Source organism: Piliocolobus tephrosceles, chromosome 3 (assembly GCF_002776525.5).
Source record: "Piliocolobus tephrosceles isolate RC106 chromosome 3, ASM277652v3, whole genome shotgun sequence".
NCBI classification, from domain to species: domain Eukaryota; kingdom Metazoa; phylum Chordata; class Mammalia; order Primates; family Cercopithecidae; genus Piliocolobus; species Piliocolobus tephrosceles.
This window is the reverse complement of record NC_045436.1, coordinates 15279287-15303162: the sequence shown is the minus strand read 5'-3', so window position 1 is coordinate 15303162 and position 23876 is coordinate 15279287. Positions and strand designations below refer to the sequence as shown.

At 39.1% G+C, this 23876-nt stretch overlaps 1 pseudogene across 1 annotated transcript; it reads left to right on the top strand.

Annotated features, from left to right (window-relative positions):
* Window positions 1–7562: 7562 nt before the first annotated feature.
* LOC111554042 lies at window positions 7563–9235 on the top strand (annotated as a pseudogene). Its single transcript, XR_002735136.2, has one exon. The product of XR_002735136.2 is annotated as a phosphoglycerate kinase 1 pseudogene (transcript).
* Window positions 9236–23876: the final 14641 nt, after the last annotated feature.

Here is a 23876-nt window from a genome sequence, read left to right as displayed (position 1 = left end):
ACAGGCTGGGTGTGGTGGCTCATGCAGGCAATCCCAGTACTTTGAGAGGCCGAGGTGGGAGGATCATTTGAGCCCAGAATCTTGAGACCACCCTGGGCAGCCTAGCAAGACCTTATCTCTGCATGTAAAAACAACAACAAAATTATAATAGTAATAAAAAAGAAGTTCAAAACAAAAAATATTTGCAAGGATTTTGTTTCTGGGTCTTTTGATCTTGTTATGAGATTTTTAATTAAAATAGAATAAAAACCTGAACTTCAAAATCAAGATCTGCTTATTTGGAAATTTTGTCTGTTACTCAAGACCATTCTTTTACTTTTTCAAAATAAATTAATATTATCTATTTCCGGATCTCCTACATTGCAGTTTCTTCAAGATTAATAAAAGTATATTTAAAAATTATTTTTCAACAGAGCAGTGTCCCCTTTCCAGGCTATAGTCCAACATGATAAGATAATGGAATCGTATGTTAAGAAGATTATCATCTTGATTCCAAGAATTCATCTAGGAAAATTACTTAACAATTGATGATTTTGAATAATTTATCCTGAGAGATTGTGCCAAATCACAAAATAAAAATCATTGGAATTACTAATTGTACTAGAGAGCATATGTACTACATAGAGTACTAAGAAACTTACTAGCTTCCTAGCCGTGTTGACTAGGTTTAGAACCTTACCTCACACACAAACTGTGTGAAGTGAGGTCTAAGTTCTTCACCTTCTTTATCTTCAGTTCCTTACTTATAAATAGATAAAGAACTAATCAAACCTATAGGATTTTTGAAGATCAAAAAAACAGAATACTATTTTTAAAATTTTCCTTACACCATACCTAGCATAAGCAAATCCTCAATTTATAGTAGTTTCTGCTATATTTTAAAGCTCGTAAACAAAAGAACATGATGCAGGTACACCTATTAAAACTAGATGGATCAATAAAAACAGGTATTTTCGTGAATATAAAACTTCAATAATGAAAATCATATAATGACTCAAGAGTATTAGTTTTATGATTTTTTTTCTTTTTTTTTTTTTTTGGAGACAGGATCTTACTCTGTTGCTCAGGCTGGAATGCAGTGGTGCAATCAAGCAGGGTCTCACTATGTTGCCCAGGCTGGTCTTGAACTCCTGGGCTCAAGTGATCCTCCCACCTTGGCCTCCCAAAGCTCTGGGATTACAGGTGTGAGTCCCTGTGCCTGGCCAGTTTTGCTGTGTTATTGTTGTAAACATTTTGGCAATACGGGGACAACTTAATTTATCAAAAATCAACACAATGTTTTAAGAGCTCTCTATTATTTTTGGTTCAATTAATTTGGCTTAGAAGCAAAAGATTGAGTTACCTGGATATTTTTAATTCTACCATAAACTTACTTTCGTAAGGATCTGTGGGGATGTTTTGTAAATCGGTTTCCAGTTATCTAACTTCAGGGATTATTTTTTAAAAGGGAAAATATCAGAATTTTCTATTTTTAATAAAGTAGAACAAGAAATTTTTAAACATTTTATTTTACCATAATTTCAAGTTTTACATAATTTGAAGATTATCCGAATAGAAAAAAATGATACTCATTTTATTCTTTACCTAGATTCACAAATTATTAACATTTTTGCTCTAGTTGTTTTATCATTTACTCTCTTAATAAACATGTTTTTAACCATTTGAACAGTGTATGTTTCCTAAGAAGAACACATTCTCTTGAATAACTAGTAAAATGACCAGAGTAAAAAATATATATCTCATTTATACAATAGGAATGCCTCATCCAGAGGCAATATTCAAATTCAGTCCATTATCCCAACAATGTCCTATATTTTTTTTCCTGGTCTAAAATTTAACTCAGTGTTAAGAATTGTGCTTAATCATCATGTCCCTGGAATGTTTTTAAATCTAGATTAAATCTTCAGTCTTTTCTCTCATAACCTTGGCAGCTTGTAGAGTACCTATTATTTTGTGGAATGTCACTCAGTTTGGGTCTGTCTGACATTTCCTCTGTTTAGAACCAAGTCGTGCATGTCAGATAGGGAAACAGACATGAGATTGTGCTCTTCTCAGCACATCACATCAGGAGGCACATGATGTTGGCCTGTCCCGTGACTGGTGATGTCAGCTATGATTTATTGGCTAAGATGGTTCTGCTGGGTTTTTCCACCTCAAATTTATTATTTCCCCTTAGTCATTTATAATTAATTTGTGGAGAGATACTTTGAAGACACCTAAATATTCTTTATTCACCAAACTTTGACCTACTCATTTAAGTACTCATTGATAATTTTTGCTTACATCAGTTTTTATTATAATAGTTCAGAAATGGTGATTTTCTAAGTCTACCATCCCTTCTCCATTTATTAGTTGACATTCCACTTAAAAGGATAAGATTCCCCCACTACTAATTTAGTTTTTGTTCATTTATTTAGATTTGGATGGATTAATTGATTCTTACATAATTCAATGATTAATAATCCATCACCAGGATTATCATCAGGATTCTTTGAGCTTTCTCTTCCTGGGGGTGACTTTAACTCAATTGTCCCTTATCTTTCTTGTGCATTTTTTCAGAACCCCTTTTCTCTGTGGGAATGACTGCAGAAGAGCTTCAAAAGTTGGCTATGCTGAAATTTGGTGCTTATTTTTATACCTATGGGTAATTTTCACTTGTAATATTTTTCTGTCTTCTAATTATGCCAAAGGCGAGAATCTGGTGTGGTTTAATTCTTGTTGCTTAGAGGTTGTTTGAGGAGATTTGGATTTAGGCAGCGGTCATTCATATACCTCAACTGCTCAGGACTCTGGGTTGCAAAGACTTTTACCATCTGGCTTAAGAGTTCCTTTAACGAGGAGGAATGGTCTTGTTTGTAAAATAATGTGAGAAACTATATTTCAATATAATGTGAAAATTTAACAGCATGGGTTCTAAGAAAATAAAAATGAAGAAAAGCTATATTCTTTGTAAAAGTGATGAACAAATATTAGAAAAAGAGTAGTAGCCTGGCGCGGCGGCTCAATCCTGTAATCCCAGCACTTTCGGGGCCCAAGGCAGGTGGATCACTTGAGGTCAGGATTTCAAGACCAGGCTGGGCAACATGGCGAAACCCCATCTCTACTAAAAATACAAAAATAGCTGGGCATGGTGGCATACGCCTGTAATCCCAGCTACTCAGGAGGCTGAGACAGGAGAATCGCTTGAACCTGGGAGACAGAGGTTGCAGCGAGCCGTGATTGCGCCACTGCACTCCAGCCTGGCGAACAGAGTGAGACTCCGACTCAAAAAAAAGGAAAAAAAAAAAAAAAAAAAAAATAGTAAAACGAGTGAGAGAGAAGAGAGGAGAAAGAAACAGAAATGGCCAAGTAACATAGCAGAGCAAATATCCATGGAGGAAAATGAACAGTAAGAGATTATAGAAAGCAGGTCAAATAAATGTAAACAATGAGAAAGTATAATACTAAATTTTAAATTTTCAGAGGCCATGTAAATACATTTATGTATCATTTCGAATCATAAGGTAAATGTAATACATGAACAAATATTATGGGTGAGTCATTTATAGGGTTATTCAGAGGAATAAGGTTGCTTTTCAAGTCCTAGTTGTCACAGAGCAGAGGGCAGGAGAATAGTTATAGGGGATCAGATGCCAATGACATCAGTAGTCCAGTGGAGGCAGGCAGAGTAACGGTAACCGTGAAGATATGAACCCCAAGGAATTCTCAGAAATCTTCATAAGGGTACTAGATTTCCCATAGAACGTGGGATAAAGTTCTTGAATTGTGGGTTTAGAGTAAGCAGGCATGAGCTCCATGTAGTCTACACTGTGACTGAGAGATGGTCATTGTGCCATATGCGTATGAACAGTCCAGGCAGGGTGTGAGGGTCAGAGAGCAAGTCAAGTAGTTGTACCTAGCTGTCCTACAGGAAGGTGTTCTCCAGGAGGTGGCTGTGCAAGGTAGATATCTGGATCAACCACACTAAAGAATTAGGAGAAAGTGGACAATGGGAAACTGTGTCGGGGGTGACTAAGCTCTGCTTCTAGTATAAGTCCAACTGATATTTAGAAAGGATTCTGATGCAACATAACATTATAAGAATTCACTACAGTAATTACTTAAGTTTCCGTTTGTAGGCATAGTTTTGATCTTGTCATTCATCAAAGAGATTTGTATTTACTCATGTGAATGTTTTAATTTATTAAATGTGTCTTCCTAATTAAGATAGTCCAACTAAGTAATAAATACTTAACTGCTAGCATTCCTCTTCCTTTCATGAGCATTCTCAAAATTAACTTCTTTACCTGTTCACAAGATTTATGCATTTATAAATGACCAAAGTCCTATGGTGTTTTGGGTGTATAGTCTTTCCCTTCCCAATTTTGGTTCTGTAATTGGTCTTCTGTAGAATACATTTATATATTCAACACGTATCTGTGAAGTGCAGGAGTAATGCATGGAAGGAACATGTGAGGGATATATGTGTGATACTTTCCATGGAGTGGTCAGAAAAGCTCTCACTGAGAGAATGGGAGTTTTGAGTTAAAAAAAAAAAAAGGAAAGAAGCAAGGTAATTAGCCATACACATATCTGGGAAAAGAACATCCCAGGTAGAGGAAAATTTATATACAAAGTCCCTGAGTAATTTAAGAAAACATTAAACAGGCCAATATGCTTTAAGTAAAAAGAGTGAAAGAGAAATAATAGGACATGAAGTTTGAAAACTAATGGGGACTAGGGCATGTAAGGGCTTGTAGGTGCTGATAAGGACTTTAGCTTATATTCCCCTTGAGATGGGAAGACATAGAAATGTTTTGAGTAGTGGAGTGGCATCGTCTCATTTATATCTCTCGGGATCATCATTCTGGCTACTCTTCTGAGGCTAGTGTGTTTGGAATGGTGCAGGGAACTGGAGAGGCAGTAAACTAGGCCAAGCTCAGGATTGTGGAGACCATTGAGAGGTTATCACAATAATTCCATAAAGATATTGTGGTGTCCTGAACCAGTATGATGGCACAGAAGGTGATTAGAAGTGCCAGATTCTGGATATGTATTGAAAATAGAATTCCCGTGTGGGATGTAATAGCAAGAGAGGACTCAAAAATGACTTCAAATTGACTGAGAAACTTAAAAAAGGATGAATTTATTTACTGAGAAGGGGAAGACTGTATGAGGAGCTACTTTAGTAGGAATAATCAGTTCGGATTTGGACATATTAGGTTTGAGATGCCTGCTGGATAAGGAAATGTCACTGTGGGGTGTGGTGGCTCACATCTGTAATCCCAGTGCTCTGGAAGGCCTACGTGAGAGGATTGCTTGAGCTCAGGAGATCAAGACCAGCCTAGGCAACATAGGGAGATCCTGTCTCTACAAAAGATTTAAAAATTAGCTGGGTCTAAGTGGCACATACCTATGGTCCCATCTACTTGAAGGGAGGGCTAGGTGGGAGGATCACTTCAGCCTGGGAGACAGATGCTTCAGTGAGCCAAGATTGCACCACTGCACTCCAACCTGCATGGCAGAGTAAGACCTCATCTCAAACAGAAAAATAGGAAATGTCAGGCAGGAAGTTTTGGGTCTGGGTACGTGGGTTTGCAGTTAAAACATGCTGATAGTATTTAATGGCAGGAGATAGGGATACCTTAGGGAGTGAGTGTAGATAATAAAGGGAGAAGAACTAAGACAGTGCTGTGAGACACTCCAATATTTAAAGGGTGAGGAGCCAAAAAGGAAGCACAGTGGTATTCTGGGATCCTGGGAAGCTGAGAGAAGTTTGTTTTGGCTAATGAATTGCACCACTGAGCAGAAGCAGGGAGGGGTTCATCATGAGAACTTTTTCTTGCAGGGTGACTTCTTCAGATCAGGATGCAGCAACACTTTCAAACAGGAGAACATCCTGATAAAGGTCTAAACTATGATCCCATGGACCAGGGAGGCTCAGAGGGTGGTTGGAGTTTCAGGATTTCTGGGTACATGCAGAACTCGAAATTCTCCACATATCTCCATTTCAATTCTCTAGTGCTTGTTCACTCCTGACCACTGTGCTGCATGATGTGCAATCAAGCATGTGGATGGTGGAAACAGTCTAATTAGTTTCCTAACCCATGAAACACAGAAGACAATAGTACTTACTTAATAGGGTTTTTCTGAATATTAAGTATGATAATATAAATATAGCAGTTAGTATAGTGTCTTGAATATAGCATTTTCTAAGTGTTAGCCAGGACTATCATTCTGAGACTTGGTGAGGCTTGGCATTCAACAGATGGTGTAACTGGTGCAGATGGACAACTTACAGCATGAGCCTTTGGCCACATCAGCCCTGCAGCTGCCTGAGCTAAATAATTATTTCACATGATTTTAGAAAGTTCCTGGGTTTTTAAATGTATTTGATTTGAGCCAAGAATTTACAATTTTGAACTTTTTAATAAGTTAATACTTTTTCTGTTCTAATTATATTTCACGATAGAATATGTTTATGATATTTTTCATTATAGAATTAATACAGGTTTGCTGGGAAAAAATGGCCATGATAGATAGATGTTAGTAAGAAAGTTAAAATAAAATGAAAGCTCTTTACCCTAAGATAACATTAACATTTTGGTGAATTTTCTCTTACACATCTCTGTATACATCTATGAAGCTCTGAGGGCCTACGTCTCTCCAGCAGTCCCAAGAAGTCCAGGCTCCAGTCAGGTCTCAAAGTTCCCTCCTGATACAAAAGCAACTAAGTGTTGCATTCATTTTGCCCATCAAGATCTTGGAAACACAGAAGCCATGTTTGTACCGTACTGGCTCCTGAAACTGCCCTGCTTAGAAAAAAGAAGATGGCAATTGACTTGTATTTGAGAGAGGCAGGCTATAAACTCATTCACGTCTCCATTATGCAGCATCCACATTCTCTTTAATATATGTCTATATAAAATGCCAACAGAATAACCTTTCTCACACTCTAGTCTTTTTATTCACATCCTTTACAAAGCCTATGGGCTGGGCAACATGGTCACCGAAAGCCTTACCCTAGAGGATATTTTATTCCAGAACATGATATATAGCACAGATTTTCCTCCTTCATGACCATTTATTTATGACCTTTTGTATTAGCATCTCTTGAAACGTTTACCTCTTTGTGAATGACTCTTTTCTTTTTCAGTATGACTTTTTATAACCTAAAGATATTTAAGATATATTTCTGAAGATATGTAAGATATGATATTTTAAAGATATATACAATATAATATTTTAACATTATGTTTCTAAACAAAGACATCCTCATCAATAGACTTGACACACAGTTTACGGTCAGACAATATTACATAAAACAATGTTTGGATGAATAAGAAATTATGTTTTGTACATGCATGCCAAGTGAAAAGGCATGAAAAGGGTGCACCTTCTATGACTTTTGAGTCTGTTTTGTGCCTGCACTGTTTACATATTTTAAAGTCTCTTGTGTACAAACGTTTTTCACCCTAAAAGTGGTTTCGGTTCGGCATTCTTCTCGTCTCCCGAGCGCACATCTGCAGCCGGCTCCCTGGTTGTTCGAATCACCGACCTCTCTCCCCAGCTGTATTTCCAAGATGTCGCTTTGTAACAAGCTGACGCTGGACAAGCTGGACGTTAAAGGGAAGCGGGTCGTTATGAGAGTCGACTTCAATATTCCTATGAAGAACAACGAGAGGATTAAGGCTGCTGTCCCAAGCATCAAATTCTGCTTGGACAACGGAGCCAAGTTGGTGGTCCTTATGAGTCACCTAGGCCGGCCTGATGGTGTCCCTATGCCTGACAAGTACTCCTTAGAGCTAGTTGCTGTAGAACTCGAATCTCTGCTGGGCAAGGATGCTCTTTTCTTGAAGGACTGTGTAGGCCAAGAAGTGGAGAAAGCCTGTGCCAACCCAGCTGCTGAGTCTGTCATCCTGCTGGAGAACCTCTGCTTTCATGTGGAGGAAGAAGGGAAGGGAAAAGATGCTTCTGGGAACAAGGTTAAAGCCAAGCCAGTCAAAATAGAAGCTTTTCCGACTTCACTTTCCAAGCTAGGGGTTGTCTACGTCAGTGATGCTTTTGGCACTGTTCACAGAGCCCACAGCTCCATGGTAGGAGACAATCTGCCACAGAAGGCTGGTGGATTTTTGATGAAGAAGGAGCTGAACTACTTTGCCAAGGCCTTGGAGAGCCCAGAGTGACCCTTCCTGGCCATCCTGGGCGGAGCTAACGTTGCATACAAGATCCACCTGATCAATAATATGCTGGACAAAGTCAATGAGATGATTATTGGTGGTGGAGTGGCTTTTACCTTCCTTAAGGTGCTCAGCAACGTGGAGATTGGCACTTCTCTGTTTGATGAAGAGGGAGCCAAGATTGTCAAAGACCTAATGTCCAAAACTGAGAAGAATGGTGTGAAGATTACCTTGCCTGTTGACTTTGTCACTGCTGACAAGTTTGATGAGAATGCCAAGACTGGCCAAGCCAGTGTGACTTCTGGCATACCTACTGGCTGGATGGGCTTGGACTGTGGTCCTGAAAGCAGCAAGAAGTATGCTGAGGCTGTCACTTGGGCTAAGCAGATTGTGTGGAATGGTCCTGTGGGGGTATTTCAATGGGAAGCTTTTGCCCGGGGAACCAAAGCCCTCATGGATGAGGTGGTGAAAGCCACTTCTAGGGGCTGCATCACCATCATAGGTGGTGGAGACACTGCCACTTGCTGTGCCAAATGGAACACGGAGGATAAAGTCAGCCATGTGAGCACTGGGGGTGGTGCCAGTTTGGAGTTCCTGGAAGGTAAAGTCCTTCCTGGGATGGATGCTCTCAGCAATATTTAGTACTTTCCTGCCTTTTAGTTCCTGTGCACAGCCCCTAAGTCAACTTAGCATTTTCTGCAACTCCACTTGGCATTAACGAAAACCTTCCATGTCAAGGTTCAGCTAGTGGCCAAGAGATGCAGTGCCAGGAACCCTTAAACAGTTGCACAGCATCTCAGCTCATCTTTACTATACCCTGGATTTGCCTACATTCTTAAAGATCCCATTTGAATTTCTTAGTGACTAAACATTGTGCATTCTAGGGTGCATATATTTATATTTTGCCTGTTAAAACAAGTGAGCTGTGTTAGTTCTCTTTTGATGTAGGCTATTATGATTAGCTTTATCACTGTTTCACTACTCAGCATGGAAACAAGATGAAATTCCATTTGTAGGTAGGGAGACAAAATTGATGATCCATTAAATAAACAATAAAAGTGTCCACTGAAAAAAAAGTGGTTTCTATGTTATAATGCTAGTTTTAAGTGCAGTTTGTGGTGGAAAATTGATGAATAAAATGGTGCGAAAGAAGAGCATACCTGCGTGCACCTGTGGCCCCAGCTACTCAGGAGGGTCACTTGAGCCCATGAGGCCACCTTAGAAGCAATAAGCAATGTTTCCACCCACTCACTCTAGCCTGGGCAGTAGAGGAAGACCCTTTCTCAAAAAAAAAAAAAAACAAAAAAAAACAAAAACAAAACAAAAAAAAATATTTTCCAAAGAATAACTGCCTTGAGCCCTTGAGCTCTTTCTCTTTCTCCAGTGACTATTTTCTATGTTCTAGTCTCCTCATTCTTTTTCAGTGAAGACAGTAAATCTTCATGGCACTTAATTTTCTGTGTAAGCTGTATTTATTACCTGAATTGTTATTCTTAATTATATAAACTTATTTTCTTTGTTCAATTGATATAGTTTTCTATCCATTGGAAACTGAGTATTTTGGATTGGATGAAATGAATCATAATTTGGTCCATCAAAATTAATGGAAAAATGTCATATAATGGTTTTTCATTTAGCAGGAAAATATTTAGAAATGAAGTAAAATTATGGGGAGGCATATTAAATATATATGGAAGCTAAAGCAACTCCATTTAGGATGGAAGGCTAAAGCAGCTCCACCTTAGAAGCTAATCTGCCATGTTGGCTTCACTAATTAATTCTAATACCTGGAAGGCCTCTAAGATTTCATTTATCTGTTGTTCCTTGTGTAAGAAAAGGTACTTAACTTTAAATCCTGTCCTTAGGTCTAACAACCTTGATGTTACCACACTTCAACTGGCCTACAAATTCCATCGGAGCCACTAACTTCACTATGGTATGTAAGCCCTGGATCAGAGAGGTAATGATGCCAGGATCCGCCATCTTGTCTTGCCACCACCCAAGACACAGACATGGCTTCTGTTCCTTAAGTCCCTATGAAACGTTTGTTTCTAAGAAACAGGATATGTCAGCCTCTTTCTTCGGCCTCTCAGCTTCCTCGGACGTTGGTGTAGGTTTGCACAGATTTGCCTACCTTGAAACCGTAGAGATGTACTTATTTAGCTGTTTCATCATGGTTTCCCATGGACTTCTGATTCCTATTGGGGAATATTCATGAGACTGTCTACCTATAGTCTCCAATAGCTAGATAATAAATCCTAGATTCTCCATATTTCCATTTCTTACGAACCTCTTCCTATTATTAATAACCGTGTTTGCTAGGATTTTTGCTTATAAAAGTGAAGTCAAATCTTTCTGTCATAGCAACATTGGGATTTTCTGGAATTATATAAGGGATTCACAGAACTGAGGACAGACTGCAAGAAGAAATAAAAGCTACAGGGTCAGTCTGTGCTGGAACTACAGTCCAAAGTTGCTGGTGGGCACTAATACTGCCACCAGATCATTACTAGTGCCATTGAGTCTGACTTTTGCATCATTAATTCTAATAATCTCTGGTCATTGGCTCATTTGGTCCACATTAAAAATAGTGGGACAGTCTCATTGACCAAACTTGGGTCATGTGTTTTCTGCCTTTGGAAGGGGCTATGCATCCCTTCCATATCTCCCCCATGGGAGATTCTCCTGAAAGACAACAGGGGAATTAGTGTTGGAAATCCTAAAGGAAACAAATATCCTTTATTGTTGTCTTTATCTTGTAAGTCATAATAAACCTAGTTATTAAAGAAATAAATCTCAAGAAGAGTCATTTTCAGGGAGAAAGGAGACATGTTAAAGTAGCACCATGTGCTAAATTAGGAGGAGGCAGTTTTGTAATAGACATATTTTTTGTAGAGATATCTGGGTGAGCTTATTCAACAGGGTCTCTAATGCACAGGCAACCTTTTTTCTTTTTTCTTTTTTTCTTTTTTTTTGAGATGGGGTCTCGCTCTGTTGCTAGGCTGGAGTGCAGTGGCACGATCTTGGCTGGCTGCAACCTCCAGGATTCAAGTGATTCTCCTGCCTCAGCCTCCCGAGTAGCTGGGACTACAGGCTCGCGCCACCACACCCAGCTAGTTTTTGTATTTTTAGTAAAGATAGGGTTTCATCATGTTGGCCAGGATGGTCTCAATCTCTTGACCTCGTGATCCACCTGCCTTGGCCTCCCAAATAGGCAACTCTTTTAATTGTCAAAGGCTAATATGAGGATAACAGAGGAAGTTTACTATTTTAAAAGTGCATCACGTAAGGGCCAAATCACATAATGATTTATTGTGTGAACACAGTTTGAATTATCAGTATGATATTCATATTGACAGTGCTGATTTCATTTTAGGACAACAGCATCATCTGCTATATTAATGTTCTTATGTTTTGTTCTTATTAATGTTCTTTGGGTTTTGTTTAGAAATTTACTTTGGTCTCATACTTTTATGAGAGCTATAAGAGTATAAGTTTCCTATCTATTTCTATGTTTTTGCATACTTAAGTCAGCGCAGTACATTTGTGAATGTTTTTTCATTCAAAGGAGGTAACACATTGCTCATTCTATGGAAACATGACTCCTAGCTATTAATGCACAGATACTCATTTTTATTCCAAATGCCATTCATCAATATAGTTCTTTTGATAACTTTTATCCCTGTTACTATAAAAATGGGGATTTTTTTTTTGCTTTGTTTTATAGTGCTCTTATTTGGAGGCAGTTTAGCTGCATGGTTAAGAATTTAAGTTTTGGACTGGGCACAGTGGCTCACACCTGTAATCCCAGCACCTTGGGAGGTGGAGGCAGAGGATTGCTTGAGCCCAGGAATTTGAGACCACCAAGTTTTAGTATGTTTTTTTTTTTTTTTTTTTTTGAGATAGAGTCTTACTCTGTCACTCAGGCTGGAGTGCAATCACGTGATCACAACTCACGGCATCCTCTGTCTCCTGGGCTCAAGCGATCCTCCACCTCAGCTCCAAAAGTAGCTGAAACTACAGATATGCATAACCACACCTGGTTAATTTTTGTATTTTTTTTGTAGAATCAGGGTCCCGTTTTGTTGTTCAGGCTAGTTTCTAACTCCTGGGTTTAAGCAATCTTCCCACCTTGGCCTCTCAAAGTGCTGGGATTACAGGCATGAGCCACCATGCCTGGCCTAGTAACAAAATTCAAAAATTGTTTTGTCAGACAAAAGTCATCTTTAACATTTGCCCTTACTACCCACACACATACCTGAAATGGTTTCCTGTGGCTGCTGGGTGTGCAAAAGGAGACTCTGAAGCCTTTAAGCACATGAATTCACAGCTCAATCCTTCACTGGAGAATGTAGTTAGAATCCACAGGGCTTGAACTCTATAATGGGAGCACACTGGGTCAGCCATTAACTTCCAATTCATGTAAGATCATGACTCAGGCTGCCCTTTGGAACAACCTGAGAGTCTTAAAAAATACAAATACCTGGGCCTCGTCCCCAGAGATTCTGATTTAATTTGTTTGAAATAGGACCTGGGCAACTACTTTTTAAAACACTCCAGGTGTTAAGGTTCAGTTTTGAAAACCTCTGCTTTGCCTAGATTACTTCAGGACCTAATTCTTATCAACTTCCCTACTCTGCATTGTAACTAAGCCATCTGTGGAACAGTTCTCCTATCAGATAGCCAATGGCTATTTCACTGGCCATATTAGACCCTTGATGAATGATGATCATTTGTTTCACCTTGGACATACAGCCCAAGAATGCACATTGCCAATAAACAGCAACTACAAGTAAATGAGTTAGTTATTGTGATGTACCCCAAAGTGATACTTCACTGATTTCTGAGAAAAAGAAAAATACAATTTATTTTTGGGCAGTGATGTGATACAGAAGATTGCTATATTAGGATGTTGAGATATGAGGCAGGCTTTCGGTAGTTAGAGGGTTTATTCAATCCTATGATTCTGTGACTCTAGGTATCTGAGATCTAAAAAGTAAAGCAGCAATGGGGTTAGAAAAAAAAGATTTGGACAATGAAAAGAAGGTTGTGAAATCAAAAGCATGAGTTCTTATTTCTTTCTCGTCTTCCGTTAGGGGCCTTTAGCAAACACCACAATCAATTTACCTCCAAGCCTCCCATTAGTCACAAAGCCACTTTTACTCAGAGGTTTAGTTCTCTCTTCCCTTCCCTGGCAGACAAATCCTAAATTGATTCCTCTAAATCAATTTCCTCTTCCTCCTTACCTTATTAACATTGCTACTAAAACTTTACTGTACTAATAGATTCAAGTTGGTTCAGATTTTCCAAAACACTTTTTGCCATGATGAAGGTGCAGCCACCAGCACAAATTTACTTGTCTTGGTTTGTGGTGGAAAAAAGTGAGAATGGCAAACTAGCGAGCTTCTACTTCTTCTGGCACATATCAGCTCCCTCCATTTTGCCTGAATATCTCCTTCTCTGACCTACAGCCTTTGGACATTTGCTTTAATTCCAATGCATACTTACATATGCAGCTGTTTATTGCCCACTTCCTTCTGGGAAGTAGAAGCCTTGCTCATTGCAACCTGTTTCACCTTCTTCACCTCCTCTAGCTGCTCTCTCTTCTTTGCTCCCACTGAGAGTGAATGGTTCCACCATGAACCCGGGGCCTAAAGCCAGGAAGCTGTGTGGTATTCTTTTACCATGATCTCCAGTCCATCACTACTATCCCTCCTAAGTATCCTGGAATCTATTCACTTCTCTCCGTCTCCACTATGGAAGCTTTTAAGTATGCCATCACTGTATCTCATTTGAATTACCATGACAGTCTCCTTACTGATCTCCTTGCCATTAGCTTAGTTCCCTGGAGTTGCCATGGAGACATTCTTGCCTATAAGACAATGGCGAATGCAGCTTGAGACTTTTAGTAATGACAAGTGTAACATCTCAGTCATTTTTCCAGTGAACCTGAGAATTAGGGAAAATTTATTTGTTACCAAAATCATGACTTCACACTTATTCCTAGGTTGTAATGCTTTGGAAAACACACGTTGTTAATTATTTCGTTGTTTTGAGGAAGATTTTATTAAATGTTTTTGATTTGATTCTCACACATTATATACATTATCTCATTTATTCTTGCAGTACTCCTAAGTAATTAGAATTAACCACAAACAATTGTTTCTACTTTACGGGTAGAAAGATGGATGCAGAGTAAGTATTTTTATGTCCAGTCATGCAATAGCTTCAATCAATAATCAATCAATAATCAATCAGAAATAAAGCCAGGTTTCTCCAACTTCTGACTTTACTGTCTCTTGACTATGACTATATTGGCTGGCTGGTGAGGGGTAAAGAGTGAGGGGAGATAACCAAAACCTTGACTATTAGTGGTTATTTAAATTCACAGCAGGTAATGGGAAAATATAGGATCGTGAGTTAGCAAGAAAGTTTGATTTTCACTGGTGGCTCTGCTACTCATTTGTTGAGTGACCTTTCAACAAATCACTTCTTAGCCTCTCTGGGTTTGATTTCTTCTTTAACAGGTAAGATAGGTATTTGGACTAGATCTGAGATAGTTGACTTGGGCTCTGTGGAACCCCCCCATCCTCCCACCAGTCCCATCATCCATGAATGGGTTTCAAGGAGGTGGCAAAATAAACTTCTGCACCACACGTGGAACACATGCACTTTTCTAAGCAGGAGGTTCAGAGACAATATCAGAATTTTAAAGAAGTCTGTGATCAAAAATTATTGACAACAAACAAATGAAAAAAATTAGAATATACCACCTAATAAATACCTAGGATTTCATGTATTTTTAGGATTAAGTGTGGTTATGTAACAAGAAAAGCTCCTTGCCCAGTGTAATTTCCAACTATGAATTGTTATCAGATTTCGAAACACCTAGCCCCCAAGTCAATCTTCAGAGAGATGTAAATAAATATGAGAGGGCAATCCATGATGTCTTTGTATCAGAATGCATTTGGAATCCTGATACTTTTAAATCTCTTCATTTGTCTTTAGTTCAGATTATATGCCTCCATTTTTTGTGTGTGTGAGAACTCCTGAGGAATTGTTGAGTCATTCATTTTGCAGACATGTGGGTACTCTAACTATTCTCACAATGTGTTAATGTTTTAAATAAAAATGTACTTAAGAGGGCAAACCATGACATTCCAATATGTACAGCTCGTATTTTTGTTTGCAAACCCAATTAAACGCATCATCTTGAAATCATGAAATCATTCCAGAAACTGTACATGGCTTTTGAAAAAAAAAAAAAAAAAAAAGATTTTGGCAGGCAATAGGGGAGTTTCCTTGAAGTTTCTGAATGCTTATGTTACTCTCAGTGGGAGTTTGCCATTGGAACACTTGGAACTTGTCTGTGTTTGGAAAGCTGGGGAATTCTTATCATTATACACATGGGAAAATATAACAGTTTTTCATTTGGAGGATGCAGTGAAATGAATGGTGGTCCATCTGGTGGTCAGGGAAATGTTGATTGATTCCCAATTTAATCATTTAATCTTTTAATCTTTTCTGTTCAGCCCTAGAATGCCTTTCATGCACATTCCCATGCAAATGTCTTCATACTTCTCTTTCTAGGTAACAACAACAATGTCAGTGATTGTTATCTCTGCAAAGACTGAAGCCATCGCTCTAAGGCTGTGAAATTCTAGACGGTCAGCAACATCTGTCTCCTTCATTACTATTCTTATCTTCTACCACAATCAACATGTCTACCTCATTCTTCACAAAGGTATTTTATAGATACCTCCCTTACACTGAAGAGTAGGAATTATCTTCTTCATGCATTCTTGTTCATACATACATATTTTTTTTGCAGGTTCCTTTTGTGCTTATCAGTTAAATAACCTGTAAGGAAATATTTCATTTTTTCTCTCTCCTTATGCATATCCTCTATCTCAGTAAATTTGTTCAACACATATGCTCTACAAGACCCTTGATATTAAGAAAAAGATGATTTAAAAGGAGGCTTTGGCTGCGCATGGTGGCCCACACCTGTGTTCCTAGCACTTTGGGAGGCTGAGAGAGGAGGATTGCTTGAAACCAGGAATTCAAGATTAACTTGGTCAACATAGTGAGTCCCATCTTTAAAGAGAAAACAAAATTTAAAAGAGCCTTTATCATTGAGGTGAATCACAGTTTTGAAGGTGAAATAGATGTGTGGACAATTATACTTTTTTCTTGGCCATTGTCAAAATGGTAATTAATTAACCTGTTTTTGTCTCTCTCACCAGGTACTATTGGTATCTATTCAATGATATTCCTAGCATCTACACATTGTAGGGTAAAACAGGTACTTGTTGAATAAATTAATGAATTATGGCTAGGGCAATAATATTTTTTTTAATGTATAGCATAACTATATTTATTTAAGAATATATTCCAATATCAAGGGCAAATTCCAACAATGCAAAAACCATGATGCCTTTTGCATGGACTTAATATGTACCCATGGGATATAGATACCAATTAAGGAAAGGATTATCAAGTAAGGATGATTTTTCAGTATGGACATTAAGGAGCTGATCACAGATTTTGACTTCAGTGGTGGAGCATCTCATTGGCAAATAAGGCAAACTCGGGAATTCCTAGAGCTGAGTCAGCGTTTCCATCAAGAATTGGCTTTGGGTCCATTCTGGCAAAAGAACACCTGTAGGATTGAATCCCTAAAACTGTACCCTAAAAACAGGATCAGGATGATTCCTAAATACTTATTTTTAATTTTTATTTTTTTCCATAAGTTATTCGGGTACAGGTGGTATTTGGTTACATGAGTAAGTTCTTTAGTGGTGATTTGTGAGATTTTGGTGCACCCATTACCTGAGCAGTATACACTGCACCATATTTGTAGTCTTTTATCCCTCGACCCCCTCCTACTCTTCCTCTAAAGTTCCCAAAGTCCATTGCATCATTCTTATGCCTTTGTGTAGGACAATAATATTCTAATAGAGGCACATTCAAGCTTCAGTGGAGGCATCTAGGATCTTCTTATTTCGGCATGGAGACATCAGAGGTTTCACAAAAAAAGACAGTGTCCAAGATGAGACTTAAAAGAATCAGTAGGTGTCAAGGACACCAATCAGTAGGTGTCAAGGTGTAAGTTGACTACATTTCTGTTGGATGCAGCAAAAGATAAATACAGGAGCTGTTGGGGGATAGAGTTGAAAGGAACTTTTTTCCTGTAGGTTGGCATTTCCTAAAGTGTGTTCTGAGAACAGTGGTCCTATCTGTTGCTCAGAGAAAATAGTTTCCACGGTATGCAGGTAAATGTTTAACAACTGGCTTCCTTGAAAAAAATATAAAGTCCTTATTTGTAACATTTGTTGGGAAGAAATGCTGAGTAGTACATCATTTTATAATATTTCCATCACAGCCATACAGGAGACATATACAGATACATAGATATTAGTACATGTAGTCACATGTTTAGGAAATGATGAATGTTGAGTATTTATTGCTTTAGTGTTTGATATAATTTATCCAATTGTAAATTTTTATAATTTGTATGATGGCTGTTTAACTAGTGGCTTTCCTAATTCACAAAACTTTAACATTTGACTTCTATAAGCTGATAAGAGCTGGATTCAGCATACCATAGGTCAAGTATACTCAGGGGACATGGTTTAATACAGTATATTTGTTATATATTAAAGGGCCTGAGAAGTCTTGAAGCAAAAACACATGTCTTAGCTTACTGATTGGACAAAAAAAAAAAAAAACCATTTTTAGCATACTAGGTATTAACAAGTCATAGAGCCAGAGCATCATGGCCTTATATATTTTGGGTGCATGGTGACTCAACATTCAATGTGCTTATCTCTTTTCTATTACTGGAAATGGTAATCAAATTTACTTTTTTTCTATTGTCTTCTTTTTTCTTTTTTACCAATTCCTGATAAAAGTAATTTACCCCCATTAGAATGACTACTCTGGATCTTATTTTACCTTTTAAAATTTCTGCTTGAGCCATACCTCTTTTAAGAAGCTTTAGGCTGGGCGCAGTGGCTCACGCCTGTAATCCTAGCACTTTGGGGAGACTGAGGTGGGTGGATCACTTGAGGTCAGGAGTTCGAGACCAGCCTCGCCAACATGGTGGAACCCCATTTCTACTAAAAATGCAAAAAATAGCTAGGCATTAGTGGCAGGCACCTGTAATCCCAGATACTCAGGAGGATGGGGCAGTAGAATTGCTTGAGCCCAGGAAACGGAGGTTGCAGTGAGTTGAGATCACGCCATCGCACTCCAGCCTGAGTGGCAGAATGAGACTCCATCTCAAAATTAAAAAAAGGAGTTTTTTCTTATTATCCTGTATTAGTCTATTTTCATGCTGCTGATAAAGACATACCCAAGACTGGGAAGAAAAAGAAGTTTAATTGGACTTATAGTTCCACATGGCTGGGAGGCCTCAGAATCATGGTGGGAAGCAAAAGGCACTTCTTACGTAGTGGTGGCAAGAGAAAATGAGGAAGAAGCAAAAGCAGAAGCCCCTGATAAACCCATAAGATCTCATGAGAGTTATTCACTATCACAAGAATAACACAGGAAAGACTGGGCCCCATGATTTAATTACTTCCCCCGGGTCCTTCCCACAACACCTGGGAATTCTGGGAGATACAATTCAAGTTGAGATTTGGATGGGGACACAGCCAAACCATATAATTCCACGCCTGGTCCTTCCCAAATCTCATATTCTCACATTTCAAAACCAATCATGCTTTCCCGCAATCCCCCAAAGTCTTAACTCATTTCAGCATTAACTCAAAACTCCACAGTCCAAAGTCTCATCTGAGAAAAGGTAAATACCTTCTGCCTATGTGCCTGTAAAATCAAATGCAAGCTAGTTACTTCCTAGATACAATGGGGGTATAGGAATTGGGTAAATATAGCCATCCCAGTGGGAGAAATTGGCCAAAACAAAGGGGTTACAGAGACCATGCAAGTCTGAAATCCAGCGTGGTGGTTGAATTTTAAAGCTCCAAGATGTTGTTCTTTGACTCCACGTCATGCTGATGCAAGAGGTGGTCTTGGGCAGCTCTGCCCCTGTGGCTTTTCAAGGTACAGCCTCCATCCCAGCTGCTTTCACTGGCTGACATTGTCTGTGGCTTTTCCAGACACATGGTGCAAACTGTTAGTGGATCTACAGTCCTGGGGTCTGGAGGACGGTGGCCTTCTTCTCACAGCTCTACTAGGAAATGCCCCAGTAGGGACTCTGTGTGGAGGCTCTGACCCCACATTTGCCTTTTGCACTGTTCTAGCAGAGGTTCTCCATGAGAATCCCACCCCTGCAGCAAACTTTTGCCTGGGCATGCAGCCATTTCCATACATCTTCTGAAATCTAGGTGGAGGTTCCCAAACCTCAATTCTTGACTTCCACGCATCCACAGACTCAACACCACATGGAAACTGCCAAGGCTCGGGGCTTCCACCCTCTGAAGCCACAGCCTGAGCTGTACATTGGCTTCTTTCAGCCATGGCTGGAGCGGCTGGGACACAGGGCAGTAAGTCCCTAGACCGCATACAGCTTGAGGACACTGGACCAAGTCCTCAAAATCACTTTTTCCTTCTGGGCCTCTGGGCCTGTGATGGGAGGGGCTGCCATGAAGTTCTCTGACATGGCCTGGAGACATTTTCCCCATGGTCTTGGAAATTAACATTAGGTTCCTTGTTACTTATGCAAATTTCTACAGCTGGCTTGAATTTCTCCCTAGAAAATGTTTTTTTTTTTTTTTTTTTTTTTTCTATCCCACAGTCAGGGTGCAAATTTTCCAAACTTTTATGCTCTACTTCCCTTATAAAACTGAATGCCTTTAACAGAGCACCCAAGTCACCTCTTGAATGCTTTGCTGCTTAGAATTTCTTCTACCAAATACCCAAAGTTCCAAAGATCTCTAGACAGGGGTAAAATGCCACCAGTCTCTTTGCTAAAACATAACAAGAGTCACTTTTGCTCCAGCTCCCAACAAGTTCCTCATGTCCATCTGAGAAGACCTCAGCCTGAATTTTATTGTCCATATCAGTATCAGCATTTTGGGCAAAGCCATTCAACAAGTCTCTAGGAAGTTCAAAACTTTCCCCCATTTTCTTTTCTTCTTCCAAGCCCTCCAAACTGTTCAATCTCTGCCTGTTACCCAGTTCCAATGTCGCTTCCACATTTTCAGGTATCATTTCAGCAACACCCCACTCTACTGGTACCAATTTACTGTATTAGTCCATTTGCACACTGCTGATAAAGACATACCCAAGACTTGGAAGAAAAAGAGGTATAATTGGACTTTCAGTTCCACATGGCTGTGGAGGCCTCAGAATCATGGTGGGAAGCAAAGGGCACTTCTTACATGCCAGTGGCAAGAGAAAATGAGGAGGAAGCAAAAGCAGAACCTCTGATAAACCCATCAAATCTCGTGACACTTATTCACTATCACAAGAATAGCACGGGAAAGACTCGCCCCCGTAATTCAATTACCTCCCCCTGGGTCCTTCCCACAACATGTGGGAATTCTGGGAGATACAATTCAAGTTGAGATTTGGGTGGGGACACAGCCAAACCATATCAACTGCAGTTTTCTTTTCCAGTCTAAATCTTATTCTTGCAATTTCCACATTCCCCACAATTCATTAATGTTTTACCATCACACCACTTCTAATCTATGTAGCTGTAAACATAATGTGTTTATAACACAGACTTGGGTTCATGCTTATCTCACCTCTGCTAGGGGGTCACTGTCCAATAGAGTAGGTTCTGTGCCTTCGATAGGTTCATAATGTAACAATGCCTGATACAGAGTTCCATAAAGAGTGTTTGTCTATTATATTGTATTATATTTGTATTATATTATATATAATAATATTATATTTTCAACCTAACAAACTGATGATTATAAAGAAGAGATAACACAGAGCTTCAGAATATTCAAGGTTTGTTTTTCTAGTTTACACAAGTTTGTTAATCAGAGCTAGAGGCAGATGTAATAGGAGATTTTGGCAGCACCTGGAAAATAACTCTGAATCTATATAATGGTTCGCTAAACCAGAGATCTGGCTGGTACACCCTTTTATTTGTCATTTGAACCTAGGACTTTCTGGGAGTGTGCCAAAAGAACACATAAAAGAACATTTTTTTCTCCTATTTACTCTTTAATTTCATCTTCCTCTTTCCTCTTCCCTCCTACTCCTCACCTTCCTCCTTTTTTTCCATCTCCTTGTCTTCCTTCTCTCGTCTCCCTCCTTCTCTTCTTCCTCTTCCTGCTGTCCTCCTCTCCCTCCCACTTCTACATCCATCACTCTTCCTCCTCCTTCTCTTCATTAATTGAATATGTTTTCAAGTTCGACCATACCCTACACATTGTAGAAATAAAGCTACTACCTTTGGCAATGAAAGCTAGAAATAATGATTAGAAAATAAAGCCCAGTTATTATCATATTGTTTGCTGTGGCATTATAATCCTTACTGACAGACTTCTTTATTCATTTCTTTAGAAATTCGAGAAACTTGGCAGGTGGCTGTGTAGCTTCCATTCACATTTAAACTCTTAGAAGTGCCAACAATCCTCTATAATGCTTAATAATGGTATAGGGTGATAACCCAGCTCTTTTATGTTAGTATCATTGTGTGTTGAACTATATCTATGATACGTAGAACGCATTTAAGAACTTTTCCTCCTGATATTGTATTATAGAATTATAATACTTATTTTATTATTAAGAAAATTTATATATTGTATTAGCAATAGAAAAAATCATAGAAACTATGTTATTTAACTGCATCGATAATATTGCAAAGAACGAAAATCTTAAATGCACATAACTGGCTTGCTGAAGGCATGAGGAAGAAAGCAGCTACTCACATTTTCTCCTTAGAACCATGGTACTTCTTTGTAGTATAATGTAGTGTTGTTAAGGAATAGTCATTTCTTATTTCCTAGAAGATTTCTATGGCTTATTCACCTGGCCTTTGGAGCCTCATTTCTTTATCACCTGTTTTTTTTTTTAAAGTTTATCTAAAGCTGTAGGGAAGGGATTTCCCTGGACCTACATGGTTTACTGGAAAATGAGAGGTTGAGTTGACCTCAGGGTGAGTGAAGAAGGGCAGAAAGCTGGCTGACTCCACAGAGGAGAAAAACTCCTGAGCTTTACAATGAGATGTATTCTTAGCCCTCACTTCCCTTTTCTGTGGTCATTTTTTCCTACAGGCCTAAACATTTTACGCTGTGCCTTCTGTGTAAAGAAATCAATTTGGCCACCTCTTTCATAATCAAGAATTATAGAATGAATTACTACTCATAGAGAATTTGCCATTTAAAAGGTGGTAACTTAACATTCCATTCTTACCATCATTAAGCAAGAGTGGAAGACTAGTAAAATCAGTCACTTCAATTGCCATTGCTCTTTCAAAATCCAGGCTGTTTCCTTGAATGCATCACTGTTAGGAAGAATGCTAACTGAGTCCCATTCAATATGCATAACTGTAGCCAGATTCTGACAACAGGGGAAATATACTTGCAGCAAGACTGGGCAAGGTGGCCGTAGGTGATAGAGGGAGCCTTGAGTTAAAGGAATTTTGTTTCTCCAAATTGATAAATCAGTCCTGATCATGACCCCCTACTGGCAAAATATCTTAAACGCCTTTTTTCACACATTGGCTAACAGGCAGCACAGGACAGTGATTCTTAAGAGAAAGGGAACAAATCAGGTGAGGCCTGATTTGTTCATCTTGACTTTCCACCTGGAGGCCCTTTCAAGGTTGATTCACAGGAAGGGGAATCCAAGCAGAAGTAATAGTTTCACAGATTCCACTGAGGAGCCAGACTCAGAAAACACAGAGGGTGAGGATTTTCAATTTATGTGGGAAAGCACTCAGTGAGAATGTACCTATGCAGAAAAAAGAGCTACAGAAATTTGCCTAATGGTCCCCTGAATTCTGCTGATGAATTGTAAGCTGTGGATTGATAGGGTGAAACTTTGTGGCCAGGCAAAGAATTACTAGGGCGCTGATAAATTTCCGGAACTCATATAACACTGAGAGGCTTTAAGTTTCCAAATACTGAGAGTAGAAATACTTCATTTAAAAGATCAATAAAGACAACACACCTGTAATCCTAGTACTTCAGAGTCCAAGGCAGTAGGGTCACTTAAGCTTAGGAGTTTGAGACCATTCTGGGCAACAGAGCAAGGTCCTGTCTCTACAAAAAGTTAAATATTTAGCCATGTGTGGTGGTGCATGCCTGTAGTCTTAGCTGCTCAGGAAGTTGAGATGGAAAGATTGCTTGAGTCTGGCAGCTTGAAGCTGCAGTGAGCCGTGATCATATCATTGCACTCAAGACTGGGTGACAGAGAGTGAATCTCTGTCTCAAAGAAAAAAAAGAGAGAGAGAGAGAGACAAATTGTCAATATCATATGATACAGTTTGGCTGTTTGTCTTCACCCAAATCTCATGCTGAATTATAATCCCCAGTGTTGGAGGAGGGGCCTGGTGGTGAGGCAGGAAAACAGGGTCTGGATGCAGGGAACATAAAGACAATTCACACTTCAGCTATGACAGGAAATATCTTCTCTGTAGGGCATACGCAAAGAAAATAACTTTGGAACTTTTCTTCATCCTCTCCATTTATATAAGGTGTACCTGAAGTAACCAATGGAATCCTCTAGAGGGTAAACTCCCCAAAATACTGTAAGGGGGCCCTTGAGCCCCTATGCTTGGGCTCACTC